Below are 15,148 nucleotides of genomic sequence, written 5' to 3'. Positions count from 1 at the left end.
ACCACACAGAGTCAGCGCATGTGCCACTTATGCCATGTGTGCTGTAGGTTGCTGACCCATGAACTAGATCATCCCTCACAGGTGGTTGTCCAACCTGCTCTTAAATATCTCCAGTGATGGAGATTCCACAACCTCCCTGGGCAATTTATTCCAGTGTTTAACCACCCTGACAGGAAGTTTTTCCTAATGTCCCACCTAAACATCACTTGCTGCAATTTAAGCCCATTGCTTCTTGTCCTATCATCAGAGACCAAGGAGGACCATTTTTCTCTTTCCTCCTCCCTGTAACACTCTTTTAGATACTTGAAAACTGCTATCACATCCCCTCTCAGTCTTCTCTTTTCCAGACTAAACAAGCCCAGTTCTTTCAGTCTTCCCTCATAGATCATGTCCTCTAAACCTTTCATCATATTTGTTTCTCTTCCCTGGACCTTCTCCAATTTCTCCACATCTTTCTTGAAATGTGGTGCCCAGAACTGGACACAGCATTCCAGCTGAGGCCTAATCAGCGCAGAGTAGAGAGGAAGAATATGACTTTCAGGGTTTGTCCATCTTCATGGAGGCTACCCCACCCTTGACTTAATACAATTAACTCTTGCCGTTGCTTTGTAACAAGTGTTTTAGCCCCTTTAAAAATTGGAACCACCATATGAGGCAAGCTTATAGCGTGATCTGTGAGAGCTCTAGATCAATGCAAAGTCGGGGAGGGAGGTTTAAAGAGGCCTGGAAACAGAGACTGTAAGGAGCTGAGCCTTAAGAGGCTTGGCGAGGTTCTAGGAAGGAGTGATGATAGACTGCCCAGGAAGGGGCTGGAACGAAGGCCTAAAACATGAGCTAGTCATTGTGGTAAGTAGCCTTGAGGGGAAATGAAATAAACATACAGGCTGAAGCAGGCAGTCACTTCGTTTACTATGTTTTTGCTGACAGAGTCTGGGATGATGAGAGGGACTGGACTTTCCTCCACCCCAGTAGTGTCAGCTAGCGAAGGGGGTACAGAAACCTCTTGCTTGAGAGAGAGAAAGGACTATTGAGATAGATGTTAGGCTGAAGGAAGCTGTGTCATGGGGAAAAATGATGAAATATTACTGAGTCCAGAAAAGGGCTGTTAAAGGATTACTGAGGCGGGGAAGTGTTGATGGATTGTTTTAGTTGTACTGTACTCTGTTTATCCCTGAGAAGTGAAAGGTAATTCCAAGTTAGGCCCTCTAGCTAAATCTGTAGGCAGGAAATCCAACTACAAACCATCTCTGAGTACCAGAAGAACTGAAGAACGCAGAGCATTGTGAAAGCATGCAGAGGGAAACTGAGGCAAACACCACCTCTCCACACTGAGGAGAGGTACGGGCCATCTAGAGTTTACTACTATAGATTTGCTGTTTAGGAATAGAACTGGTAGAATAATAGAAAAACTTGATTGCAAAACTAAATTCAATTCAGACCCTTTTAGTATTTGTTGTTTGTGAATAGTGAGTAAAACCAAAATTCAGCCATAGGAAAATTTACAAATAACACTCCTCAACACTGCACTGAAATTAATTGATTCCAGAAAGAGAATTTCCTTGGGGCACCTGTGATCTTGTGGCTATTCCCCTGTGTGCCATTCCCTTGCCTTTATTACTGATCTGTGCTGCTGGAGAGGCAGGTAGAATCTTCAGTGAATCAGAGAAATTGGCCCCAGGACTCTAGAGGTTAGTATAGAGCAGTGGTGGGCAATAATTTTTTGCCAGGAATGACTTTGGACATTTTTGAAGTGGCACTGGGCCACACAGAAAGGTATGGGGCATCAAGCGGAAGGAGTGGGGTCAAAATACTTTGGGGTTCCCCACCCCAGACTGTGATTGGTCTGGGGGTGAGGGAGTGCCTTTGCCCCCCACATTCTCCCTAGGTGCCCATGCCTCTGGTGTGGGAGGAGACTGCCCGTGATCCCCTGCCCCTAGGCCAATTAGGGGCAGATGAGCACGCGAAGCCTTCTCCACTCTGACAGCGTGTGGTTCTTAAAAGTGCCATGTGCTCCTGGCAGGGTGGAAGGAGGCTTTGCGTGCTCCCGCACCCCCTGGCCCTAATTGGCCTGGGAGTGGAGGAGCAGTAGGGCCTCTGTGGGCCAGATCCACCCGCTTGGTAGGCCAGATCTGACCCACGGAGGCTCTTTTTCCTACCCCTGGTATACAGACTTGGCAGAGACTTTTGATTCTCTCTTGATTTTATGGCAAGAGATTTTCTCCTGCCTGACTGTCACACACTTTGAAGGTGGCACAATTGGTACATAGTCCGTACCTCAGAGACAACTGGCATCATGACAGGAGACTTAGCAAATAAATGTACTGTCAGCCTCAATCTGCATGTCACCATCATTTCGATGCTAATGAGCTTTCTCCTTAGCCAGCTCTTGTTTGACTGTAGGACACTGAAGCATCCCAATATTTATGGGATTTTACTAGATCAGTTACAAATCTATAAAGCAAATAAGGAGACAATTTATCCAATAGCATGTATGATGGTAGGGGTTTTAAAAATGCCACCTCAGATAAAATGCTATGGGAGCTGAGTAACCATAAATAAGAACTTTGCCTATGAAATGGTTTCTTATGTGAACTTGGGATCAGGGCCAAGACAATGTCTATGTCTTAGGGAAATTTATTAGCCCAGGTCAACAGTATTTCTAGGCCTCAGAAGATGGGCTGGCTAAGAATTTGCCTGCTGAAGTCAGCTCTTTCTTAATTCCCTGTCCTCTTTATGATAGGAATTTTACTTGTACAACTCTCAAGATAATGCCATTTGCATTTTGAATGTTCTGGTTACTGAATTACTGATGAATAATAATAGCACTACACAAACATAATTAAGGATATGGAACAGCTTCTATATGAGGAGAGATTAATCAGACTTAGACTTTTCAGCTTGGAAAAGAGATGATTAAGGGTATGTCTACACTACCCCGCTAGTTCGAACTAGCGGGGTAATGTATGCATACCGCACTTGCTAATGAAGCCCGGGATTTGAATTTCCCGGGCTTCATTAGCATAAGCGGGGAGCCGCCATTTTTAAATCCCCGCTGCTTCGAACCCCGTGTAGCGCGGCTACACGGGGCTCGAACTAGGTAGTTCGGACTAGGGTCCTATTCCGAACTACCGGTACTCCTCGTGAAACGAGGAGTACCGGTAGTTCGGAATAGGCACCCTAGTCCGAACTACCTAGTTCGAGCCCCGTGTAGCCGCGCTACACGGGGTTCGAAGCAGCGGGGATTTAAAAATGGCGGCTCCCCGCTTATGCTAATGAAGCCCGGGAAATTCAAATCCCGGGCTTCATTAGCAAGTGCGGTATGCATACATTACCCCGCTAGTTCGAACTAGCGGGGTAGTGTAGACATACCCTAAGAGGGGTAGAAAGGGATACGATAGAGGTCTATAAAATCATGACCAGTGTGGAGAAAGTGAATAAGGAAGTGTTATTTATTCCTTCTCATGACACAAGAATCAGGGATCACCACATGAAATTAATAAGTTGGGGATTTAAAACAAACAAAAAGCAGTGTTCCTTCACACACCGCAAAGTCAACAGGTAAAACTGTTTGCCAGAGAATATTATCAAGGCCAATATTATAACAGGGTTAAGAAAGAAATAGATACATTCATGGAGGCACAGGTTCACCAGTGACTATTAGCCAGGATGAGCAGGAATGCAAAACTATGCTCTGAAGTGTCCCTACCCTCTATTTGCCAGAAGCTGGGAATGAGCAAGAGCGAATGGATCACTTGATGATTATCTGTTCTTTTCATTCCCTCTGAAGCACCTGGCATTGGCTACTATCAGATGATAGGCTACATGGACCACTGGTCTGGCCCATATGACTGTTTTTATGTTCACACTAAATGCAAATACAACATACTGTGCTCCAGGGGAGCTATCTCTGTTAAGTAATACCTCATGGAATGACTTCGGGTTTTTTAAAGGAGCAATTCTCCCATTTAAACCCCATCATTTCCTCTCATTGGACACACTGCTGGGCCTGGGCCTCTTATTGCAGATTCATATCCATGTTCTCTCATCTTTTTGCCTGTTTGCCCATCTGTCCTTTTGTGATTGTCACCAGTCTGCCTTGTCTATTTTTTACTTCATTTTCCTTCACTTCATTTCTTTGGGATTCTTATGGGACTCGCTCAAGTTCCAGGGACATTTCAGTAATGGATACCTGTGCCCACTTCCACCTCATTATGTCCTTGTGCTGACGTGGAAAGATTTAAGCATAGGAGCAATGCAAAGAACTTGGAAAATCCATGAGTTTTTTCCATTTTAGGGGGTAGGTTTGGTTTATGATTACCTGGTTTGTCTTGTAAAATTTCTAAGAGGGATGGTGTTTAGCTCCCCCTCTCATGTTGATACCCATGTTTCTTTGCCAGATTATCTCATTGTCCCCTTAATAACTATATATTTATCAGTCTTTATAGTATACTCACATAGACCCCAGTTTAAATACCTTTCCTAAAGATATCTTAGGATAAATTCCTTAGGGATACATCATATCATGATGCTTTCATGTGATCATCTAGAGTACATCAGTGGCCTGTTGGTAATGCAATTAACTGGAGTGTGGGAAAACTCTCCAACTTGAGCTTAGTTTCGTATCTTTATGCCACATGAACCTCTTTGAATCTTTGTCATTCCCTTCACGTGGCTGTTGCCAGCTCCTGTACTGTAGTTATTGTACTAGCATATGCAAAATCTATTGTGCTTCTTTTTAATGGGCTATTTACAGTATAAATACAAAAGCAGACAGTGCTACCAAAGAGAAATAAAAGTGCAGTTATGGAATTTTCATTTTGTGCAGATAGTGCCAGGACTATTAATCCATCATGCAGGAGTCTCAAGTTTTGTGCATAAGATTAATACTCATATTTACTATCAAAAACTCCATTTGTAACTTGCCAAGCATCTCATCACTCATTGGCTTCATTGAGAGGTAAGGGTCCTAAAGTTCTCACAGGATGAGTCCTAAGGAAAAGGTCTTCAAAATCAATATATGCCAAATCATTCACCTAACTTGCACACCCACACTTAGCACTATTACACATGCAAATCAAGAACTGGCATGTGCAACTGCCCATTTTGCATACTCAACTACATGTGAATTAGAGCTGTGCGCTTGAAAACCGTGTCCTAAAGTGTGTGGTAGAGCATCATTCCTTTACTGGGGTGACATGTGAACATTTATTTATTGACTGAGCTGGAGATGATCGTTTTTCCTGCCTGAGTCTGAGGCATTTGTCCCATTTGAATGAAAACAAAGAATATTCTTTAAATTGCATTTGTATATAATTGGATTTAAAATAATCAGTGTCTGACAGCCCTGGCAGAGAGAGAGAGAAAGAGAGAGAGAGAGAGAGAGAAAGAGTGTGTGTGTGTGTGTGTAAATTTTTTTTGAAGAATATTAAAAGAGGCTGCAGGCCCAGAAAATCTCTTGGCAGCCCTGCTGTCTGGTTAGAAAAGGAAGTGAGCTACAAAATTTGAACATTCTGTTCTGAGACTTGAAAGATTTCTGGATTTTATTACTAACTCAATAGGGTTTTCATTATATATGTGGCCAAGAAGAGAAGTTTACGCAAGCATGAGGAACATATTGTAGTTGAACTTGTTTGTAATTGTATACATTGTTAAATAATTGAGATAACTAAATATCTTCCAAGTGTACAGAAAAAGAAGTATAAGAATTACTGAGATTATGGCACAAACAAATACAACATGATGGTTTATATCCCATCTTTAATCTACCTCCTTGTCAGAAAGGGTTTGAGCCTAAGTCACTGAAATCTATTGGGGGAGTTTTGCTATTGACTTCAGTGGAAGAAGGATCAAATTCAATATTGATGTTTTACTGTGTGTACATATTAAACTTTTGCTGTTTGCAGCTCTTCAGAAGCCTATGCCTTCACCCTTAACTTTGACTTTTTTTGCTGCAATATTGTCTCAGTATCTCTGCTATTTAAACATATCTTTTGTGCTAAATTTCTTCTGCTTTCATTTTCATGTTGGTTTTAGAAAGGAAAATAATTTCAGAATCAAATTTGCATCTGGATCATGAGGAAGAGTGTTTTTTTGACACACAAAATATGCTCTCAGTACTGATTGAAAATTTAAATTGCTGTCCTCTTGCTAATCAATGACTCTGTCTCAATATAGGATGTGCCATGTCAGATCACACCACTGTTCTGTCTAACCTGGCATTCCACCAGTATGAGTTCTTCGGAGGCATATGAATCCCTTTCTCACAAATAACATGTTTCTAATTAATTGGGAACTTTTGTATGTGATGGATTGCTACCTGACCATCCCAAATAACTTAGTCCTTGAAGCATCTATCTTTGGCCCCATCACCATAGTATCTGAACACTAGTATATGCTTCTTCACAACATCTGTGTGGGATGGGGAAATACTATTATCATTTTGCAGATTGGAAAATGAGGTACATGAAGATTCAGTTATTTGCCACAGGCAGACCATGGTGGAGTAGACCTGGATTTCTTTAGTCCTAGGAAAATTCTTTAACCACTGGAACATCCTCCCTCTCTATTCAGGAAGATGGATTTATCTCACCAAGAAGGTTGGTAATGATTGGATGCCTAACATAGTGAATGAGCTGATGAAAATGGGGGTCTTTTGAGAAGTTAAAATACAGAAAGAACAAGTTAAAATTACTTAGACAAGTCTTCAAGTCACAGGGCCTGATTAAATGCATCCTAGAGTATTCAGGGAGCTGACCTGAGGAGATATCTGAGTCATTAGCTCTTATCTCTGAAAAGTCATGGAAGACACATGAGATTCAAGAAGAACTGAAAAGGGCAAATATAGTGCCCAAACTATAAAAGGAAAATAAGGACAGATCAGTCAGCTTAAGTTTTGTACCAGGAAAGATAATGGAGCGAATAATTAAGGAATCAATTTGAAACATGTAAAAGATAATAATATAGTAATACATAATAGAATGGATTTTTCAAGAACAAATCGTGTCAAACCAACAAAATAGCTTTCTTTGATAGAGTGACAAGCCTTGTGGAAGGAGGGGAAGCAGTAGATATGGTATATCTATACTTTAGTACGGCTTTTGATATAGTCTTCCATGACCTCATTAACAAACAAAGGAAATACAATCTAGATGGAGCAACTATAAGATGAGTACATGACTAGTTGGATAATAACTACTCTCTGGGCATTATCAATGGTTCACAGTAATACGGGAAGGGAAAAATGAGAGTGTTTCTGCAGGGATCAGTTCTGGGACCAGTCCTGTTCAATATCTTCATCAGTGATTTAGATAATGGCATAGAGAGAGTATGTTTTTAAAGTTTGCAGGTGATACCAAGGTGGGAGGGATACAAGGATACAAAGTATTCCATTTAGGAAGGAACAATCAGTTGCACACACACAAAATGGGACTGCCTAAGAAGGAGTGCTGTGGAAAGGGATCTAGCAGTTATAGCAACAACATGCTAAATATGAGTTAACACTGACAAAAAAAATCAAACCTCATTCTGGAATGCATTAGAGGGAAGGTTATAAGCAAGGCATGAGGAGAAATTTTTCTGCTCTACTCCACGTATGATTAGGCCTCAACAGAAGTATTGTGTCCAGTTCTGGGCACCACATTTTTGGAGAGATGTGGACAAATTGGAAAAACTCCAGTGAAGAGCAACAAAAATGATTAAAGCTATAGAAAACATGACCTGTGAGGGAAGACTGAAAGAACTGGGTTTGTTTAGTCTGGAAAAGAGAAAACTGATTGGGGATATTACAGCTTTTAAGTACCTAGAAGGTTGGTATAGGAAAGAGGAAGAAAAAAATATTCTCAACCTTTGAGATAGGACAAGAAGCAATGGGTTTAAATTGAATCAAGGGAGGTTGAGATTGGATATTAGGCTGTAATTCTGGGCTGTCTTTTTTTCAAGCAGCAAAAGTGTGGGGTGAATGAGCCTCCTTAGAACTAGCTATAATCTAGCCCAGGTATTAAATCTTCAGAAGCTATAGGTATACAAGAAAATATACCATCAACAATAGCCAGCCAGAATCCAAGATCAATCCACATGGTGCAGCTACATACAAAATAAAGAAGTCAATGGACACTGCTCTGTGTTCAAATTAGAGATTGTGGTTTTTTTAAATTTCCTTTCATGAAGTTATGCAGCTGATACTGTGATCCTTACAAGTGATGCAAGTTAATATTCTTATCTTACACAGTGAAATGTAATTGCACATGTAGCAATTTGTTGTCCCTTAACTAGAAGAGGCTTTCATACACAATATGTAATTTTCAAGAAAAAATTGCCCTTTTGTGACCAAAACTTAATTTATAACCTGTGCACTGTCGCACACTACACATTCCCATCTGGCCCTCTTATTCTCCACCAACTACAGTATTATCAGTGCAACAAAATGTAGCTTGCCCACATGTTCTAAAACTATATCTAACATTTGAGAGGTGAAACAAAGCTGTTCACTTGACCCATAACCTAGAATAAGCAGTAGTATTATGGAACATAGCAACACTGTTGCACATTACTTTTCATTGACCACACCTCCTTACATAGCAACTCCCTTGGCTACAAACTTTCCAGCCACAATAAACATAGCATCGCTCAAAACATGTGTTATGGCACCTAGGAGCCTGTGGAAACACGGTCTTTGCCCTTCACGTAGCAGCTGACTGAGCAATCTTCTTTCACTGACAGTCTTACCAACGACTATGCTATGTGTCTGTTCACTTTAAGTGGTTTGTCAAACTAAAACTTGCAGCCTGCAACCAGCTACAGCCCAGAAGGCGTTACATCTGACAGGGGAAATTAGGCAATTCTGGACTGTTGCATATTGATAATTGTCCTACGTTACTGGCGGGCTAAATTCTGCTGCCCCTACTCACATCAAGAAGGAACTTACTCCTTAAATTTTCCAAACTTTGAAGAGTAAGACACTTTTCAATGTGGCTATATCGAGATTATGGAGTTTTTCCAGGATAATGGAGGTATCCCAGAAAAACTCTGCCGTATCCAGGGAACGCATCTGGTCTTCTGACATTTTTTGCAGAAGAGCAGATACACTCTTTCAGAAGCCTTGTCTTTCTAGTGCCACAAGGAAGAAGGGCTCTTTCAAAAGAGGAGGTTTTTCTTAAATTTGGCCCAGTGTAGGTGGGCCAAATTTTGGAAATGCCTCTTCTGACAAAACTATTGGACAAAACTATTGTGGGGTGCACTTTGTGTACCTTTTTCCAATAAAAAGTGGCAGTCTACATGTAGCCTATGAGTAGGGAGATCAGAATCAAACCTTTGCAGGACAAAACCGATTTGACTTGACAGAATTAAGTGATATTTAAGTTTCCAGTAAAGCCCCAAAAATCCTTATTAAACTTCAGATAAAGGGAAACCTCACCTTGAAATGTAGTCCTGAATCCGTTTGTTAATTTTTTTATGGTTCACTGTCACATTTTCAATGTTTTTCTCTCCCCTGTTGCTGTGCAAAAGACCCTCTCAAACACAGGAAAGTGACTGTATATAGGAAAAAGTGAAACCAAATCTTGTCAAAAACACTAAATAAACAGTGAAAAAATGATAAATAGTTTTCAAATTTTCTTAAATTTTAGCAACTGTAGATTCTATTTATAAATATAGTTAATGTAAAACACAGTAAGTTCAGACTAGTATGATTGTGGATAGTGCCTTTTTAATACCTTAAGAGAAAATACATGAAAAGAAAGTTGTAATTTTAAAATAACGAATAAACAACACTTTGGAAAATATAGAATTGTGGCATTCAAAAACCCCAAATAACTTGAACTTCTCAACTCCATCTCCATGCCTCTGGGTGCTCTTTCCATCTGTCTGACAAGTCTCTTGAGTTGTTTGACATACTGCATCCTGTATTCTTTGGCAATCAGGCCATGAACCCAAGGGGCTAGGAACATCTGAAAACTTATGGGCACATCTATACTAAAGGGGAAGGTCAACTTAAGATACACAACTCCATCTACGTTAATTATGTAGATGGAGTCGACATATCTTAAATCACCATGCATACAGTGGGAGGTTGATAGAAGCAAATGTTCCCATTGGCTTCCCTTACTCCTTGTGAAGACCTGGAATACTGGCACCTATGGGGGCAACCTCTCAATTTGAATTATCAGGTCTTCACTAAACCTGCTGAATTAAACCCCAGAAGATGGACTGCAGGATCATTGGTCTCTGCATAGTGTAGACATGGCCTCTGTGGTTAGTTAACTCATACAAGGGTTCTAAGGCCTTTATCCTTTTCCTGCTTACACCTGTGTAAATCAGGAATGATTCCATTGAAACCAGTGAAGTTACAAGTGTGCAAATGTGACACCAGAATCAGGCCTTAGGCTTGTATGTTAGCTGTGTATAGCAGACCCCACCCAGCCACAGGAAGTTATGGATAAGATGTCCTCTGTGACAGGGAGCTAATATGAAAACCTACCTATGTCTGTTAGTGCTCTTTCTGGCAAAGATCTCAAAATGTTTTACGATGAAGGAAAGCATCATTCTCCAAATGTTACAGATGGAGGAAGTGATTTGTAAATAGAGAAAGTGACTTGATCAAGGTCAAGTTGCAGAACCAGGAGTAGAGTCTAGATTTCCTGAGTCTCAGTCCTATCACAGGACTGTGTCTACCAAAACTGCTTTATTTTCACATGGCACTGCTGGGTGTCATTTCTCTTCCATGCCCCTTATGATCTTGGCATAGATATCTGTGTTTCTTTTGCTGGTTTGTAGTTCTTTGAGAACAATATTCCTGACCCCACACAGTGATGAGGTCTAGGACCTACTGCAGACCCCCATGATGGTGCTCATCTGCAACCCTGAGAACTCCTAGAGGTCATGGAACTTGAACTCACAGAACTCATGGTCAGATGTGCTGCTCAGATATGCTGTCTGATCTGAGGTCTGGTCACCATGCTGGACACATAGGAAATGAAATTCAAATCTTCCCAGGGCTTTTGCTGTTTACCTCGAGAGCAGTAGAGTTGAAAGTCATGGCCAGGCCAGTCATTGCTGAGCACTGTGGGACACCCCTTGGAGACCATCTACTTTCTCAGCACTGTGTCAGCACTATTTGAAAGTTGACCATGCAAGATTGACTGCAGTGGTTACTCCTTGGAAAGCAGGAGTACAGAAATCAGCTTTAACTGCCCTTTACGTCGATGGAACAGGCTAGGTAGTGTGGACTCATTGTTTAGAAAATCGACCTAATGCTACTAAGCTCGAAATAAACTCCCAGAGCAGACCAGGACTGAGGCTGAGAATGGACTGATTCAGCCCCTAACACAACTATGAACAGCTTCCAAGCTGCTGTGTATTGTACAAGCTGTAAATAGGCCCTGAAGGTTGTTTTGCTGTCTGTAGGCTGCTGAAGTACACTATGTTCTGGCTATAATCTTTCTTAGTTCAGTGTGCTGCCAGTGATGGTATAGAGCCTACTACGGTGAAACATGGGTCAGGATCTCCCTACTTCCCTCTCTCAGATAACCTCCAAAAGAAAGCACAGATGAGAGCATAACACCTGGCCTTTTTTGGCAAATCTCTTCCATTTTGGGGTAGCAGAGAATTGATAATGTGGTTTGTAACAGAATGCTAGCAACACCCTTAGAAATAGAACATCATCTCTTTGTAATGAAATCACTTAGTGCAAGAAAACCTTTCAACTAAAGTACCAAAGAAATCCATCTGAAAGTCTGAAATCACACGTAGTACGCTAGAGAAGGAATAAACATGAGTTATTTACCTCCCCAGTAAAATATATCATCTGATGTGAGACATTTTAAACTTGGTTTCTATAAGATTCTAATAAGTATTGCATCTTTTTGGTCATACTCACTCTGTAATATAAAGAGCTTTTTAAAGGTACATCTGCCCAGCACGTCTTCATGTTGCTGTGTCAAGTACCTACACTGCACACTGGCCTAGCACAGGCATAAATACCCATGTGGAGGGTGAAGCATTACTTAAAAATATCCCAGAACCCTGTCCGTATGTATCCTATATGGCACTCTACACACACACATGCCCCCAGGGCTGCAGGGCTGTGCCAGCAGCTACGCAGAGTGAGCAAGCAGCTGCACTGCTGGTGGCAGCAGCAGAGGCCTCTGGACAGCTTTAAATCACCTGGGGTGGCAGGCAGAGTCAGGGGGTGCACTGGAGGGGGAACGTGGGTCCAGCATATGGGGCAGGGCAAAGGCCCAGCTCCAAATTTTGCTGGAGCCATACCCTGAGCCAGCAATATCATGGGCCCATAAAATTTGCTGCCCATGCCTCCTTCCCTCCTGCTACAGCCTTGCAGCCTTTCACTGTGGTGTGTAACTGCACACTGCAGCGTGGTCGCAGCCTGCTTTCTACTGCAGTATGTAACCTGCACACTGCAGCCAGCCGTGTGCAATATAGATGTAGCCTGAGTTGGAGAGAAGATGATGCAACTGATTCAGAATGCCGTTTGATAAACAGTGGGCCACAACTAGTCTTAAAAAAAAGCAGGTCTGGCATATGCTGAATCCATTCCTTTCTGTGGAGGAAGAAGTAAAAAATTCTTTCAGATACAACTAAGCTCTTTCACAGTCTGCATTGCTCACAGTAAGAGTAACTACAGTCAACAGCAAGGATGTTAGCTTGTTTGGACTCTCCACCCTCATACTCTCCACACACTTCCTACCTTCATCTTACATTCCATGAAATATACAACCAGGAATAGCATCTTCTTCAGCAACAGGAGACCTTGATGCAAGGTCTTAAATGGAATTTCCACTATATCAGATGTGCTCCCCGATTAGGTTCCCTAAGGTCAAGCACAACAAGCTGTTAATAATAAAGTCTGATTGAGACTCCTCAGACCGTCACACACTTCTCTAAATTACCTGTAAGATGCCAGTCCTGAGTGACTTAAGTGTCATTTTGTTTTTGGATCGACTATGAACAGAACATAGTTCATTCTCATGATATATGCCATTCTGTGCAGCATACACAGTAGTGGCCTAGATTTGCCAACTCTCTAGGATTGTCCTGGAGCCTCCATGAATTAAAGATTAATCTTTACTTAAAGGTTATGTCATGTGATGAAACTTCCAGGAATACATCCAACCATAATTGGCAACCCTATAGTGTTTCCTAGGAAACTTTTCAGGATCTGAATGCATGCAATGTACAGGGTATAGAAAGACCAACACTGAGTCTTTCCAACATCTTTTTCCTAAAGCAACTTAGATCTTTGAAAATATCACACAGTTCTGCAAGAATTTATCAGAAAGTCAAATGAAGTGCCTCTAGATTTTGAAAGACTCTGTGAATGTTAGAATGGGTCTGAAGCAAAACTAGTAAAATCTTGATACAAAGCTAATTATTTCATCCAGTCCAGCTATATGGAGAGGTACCCTAAAGACACTGAACATATTTTTTTAGTTTCCGGTCAGATGTGGTCTACTCAGCCCAATGATATTTGGGAGAAGGCTAATTATAGCATGCTTGCAGAGACCTCCCCCCACCACAGATGACTAAAATTAGCTTGTTCCACAGCATTACCGATTGCTAACTTTAGATGATGATACAAACAGTGCAAAGTTTGGATCTCATCTTTCTGGCTCTTCTTGGCTGGCAAATTATAGTTTTAAAATAGCAATTATCTAATGAGGAAAGTCCTGCAAGTTCTAGATATCTGGGTTCTAAAAATAGCAATCATTGTTTGTAAGACTTGCAAAACCACTTTGAGGCAAATTATGATTAAAAGTTATGGAACTGTATGTCATCGAAAAGGTGATGCACCAAAAGATGCTTGGAGTTACATCATATCTGCTTGGCATCAGACGAAATGACTGTCTATTTGCTAGTCAGGGAAGTGGTAAATGAAAGACACTAGGTAATCACATAAAACAGGAAAGCCCACTCATGAATTTGTGTTTTCTTTGTCAGAGAAGTAGTAGTATAATTGGGTGCTACGCACTTAGCAGTACTCAAAATAGCGTACCCCTCTTTCTTCTTTATCCTCCCGCACACTCATGTCCACAAGCTTCTGTCCTTTATTTTTGGTCATGTGCTGATCTGTACTTCTGACTGTCATGTGAATGAGTTTGGCTTTTTTCTCTGTTGTTCTGCATAATGTTTTTCTAAGACCCTTTTGATCATTTCTTTCCAGCTGGTGTTCAGATTATCATTTGCCATAGATGTTGTGTTGTTGGCATCCTTAAAGTGTGTCCTAAAGATGTCTGTTGTTGTCTTCTTACCATATTTGATGCTTTAGATTGCTTTGCTTTAAATGGAGACTTAAAGTGTGGCTCAAAAAGCCATATTAGGGACCTTGAGAGAAGTGGGTTGATTTTTCGAAGGTGCTGAGCGCCCACTGTTTAGGAGAGTAAATAGGAGCTGTAGGTGCTCAGTGTTCTGGCTTCTGCTTAAGTCTGTGATGGCGATATCCTGCAGTGAGGTGTGTAGAGGCTCACCCTTACTCCCGCACATATTTAATTACAGAAATAGGGCCTGAATGTATATGTAGGAGCCTATTTTTAGGTACCAACGTGTGAAAAAATTATTCTAGCTGGTTGTATAGGTGAATTATGCTCTGCCTGAATTAATGACATTAGGAATCAAAACAGATTTTTTAAAGCATTTTTACAGCTGAAGTATAAGAAATACTATTTCTCAATCTGTCGGCTATTTGTTGAATGAGATAATCAGTTCTTTTCAGAATTACAACTAGACATTGCTTTGACAGTTGATTTTATGCCATCTTCGGTACCCATTCTGTCTTCCCTATAACTCATTTTTAGTTACAAAATCTTTAGCATATGGCAAAGTGATTTTGTCTCTGAAGAATTAAGTGCATATATCATTACAAACTTCATCCCAAAGCAGGTGTCCATGGACGGAGACGACCATTTTCCATCTGTTTGTTTTATTCTCTGGCTTATTTGTTACCATTAAATGGTTCTGTCAGTGACAGAACTCCCAAAGTATGCATTAGTGAATTTCTATTTCAAGTGGTGAGCAAGATGATACTGGAATGTGCAATATCAATAGAAGAAAAATGAGGACAAGCTAGGATTTTTGGTTTTGATATTTATGCATGATCATTTAAAATAATCTTGTAGGGCTCTGTAATGAATTCTGCACT

General features: G+C 41.0%; 1 protein-coding gene across 4 annotated transcripts in view; it reads left to right on the top strand.

The window, feature by feature from the left end:
* The window catches only part of DDAH1 (dimethylarginine dimethylaminohydrolase 1), a 162,226-nt gene that overhangs the window by 9,916 nt on the left and 137,162 nt on the right, over positions 1–15,148 (top strand). The window lies entirely within an intron of this gene.

Source organism: Pelodiscus sinensis, chromosome 9 (assembly GCF_049634645.1).
Source record: "Pelodiscus sinensis isolate JC-2024 chromosome 9, ASM4963464v1, whole genome shotgun sequence".
NCBI classification, from domain to species: Eukaryota; Metazoa; Chordata; order Testudines; family Trionychidae; genus Pelodiscus; species Pelodiscus sinensis.
This window is presented reverse-complemented; position numbering and strand designations above follow the sequence as displayed.